The sequence below is a fragment of the Colobus angolensis genome, unplaced genomic scaffold, assembly GCF_000951035.1.
Source record: "Colobus angolensis palliatus isolate OR3802 unplaced genomic scaffold, Cang.pa_1.0 Scaffold12, whole genome shotgun sequence".
Classification (NCBI taxonomy): Eukaryota; Metazoa; Chordata; class Mammalia; order Primates; family Cercopithecidae; genus Colobus; species Colobus angolensis.
The window spans coordinates 2,071,088-2,071,721 of record NW_012113141.1 but is presented as its reverse complement, the minus strand read 5'-3'; the positions used below and the strand labels follow the sequence as shown (position 1 = coordinate 2,071,721).

The window sequence follows — 634 nt, the reverse complement described above, 5'->3', positions numbered from 1 at the left end:
TCTGGGTGTGGTGGCACATGTTAGCCAGGAATAGTGGCACATGCCTTGTAGTCCTAGCTACTTGGGAGTCTGAGGTGGGAGGATCACTTCAGCCCAGGAATTCAAGGTTGCATGAGCGATGATCATGCCACTGCACTCCAGACTGAGAGAGACTCCATCTCTTTAAAAAGGCATTTAAGTTTGAGACAGACTGGTTATTTTATATTAAGGAATTCTTCATTGATTTAGGCACGATAATGACATTGTGACTATGATTCCCAAAATATCCCAATCTAAATGTTAGAGAATGTACTCAACTATTTAAAAGATAAAATTTTAAAAATACCTGTAACCTTTCTGACTCAGTTGTGGGAACATCAAAGCAAACGCCCTAAAAGCAAAACAAAGCAAAACATTTTAAATTACATGCATATGTGTTGATTTTTTTATTTTACTAATAATGCATGACTCGGTGGCTGCTTAATATATTTTCTAAATTTAAAAAGTTAACTAAACACAGTATCCAATAAGAATTTACAACTACTGCTAAGAATCTAGAGTATTTTCTAGAAGAGTCTGTGTAGACACTGTATGTTGTTCCATGTCCCCTGTAAAATGATCCTTCTAATACATTTCTTTCAAAATTTAATGACGG

The 634-nt window shown here is 35.5% G+C and overlaps 1 protein-coding gene across 1 annotated transcript in view; it reads right to left on the bottom strand.

Moving 5' to 3' along the window:
• DDX50 (DEAD (Asp-Glu-Ala-Asp) box polypeptide 50) overlaps positions 1 to 634 on the bottom strand; it is a 51,201-nt gene that overhangs the window by 10,955 nt on the left and 39,612 nt on the right. The window lies entirely within an intron of this gene.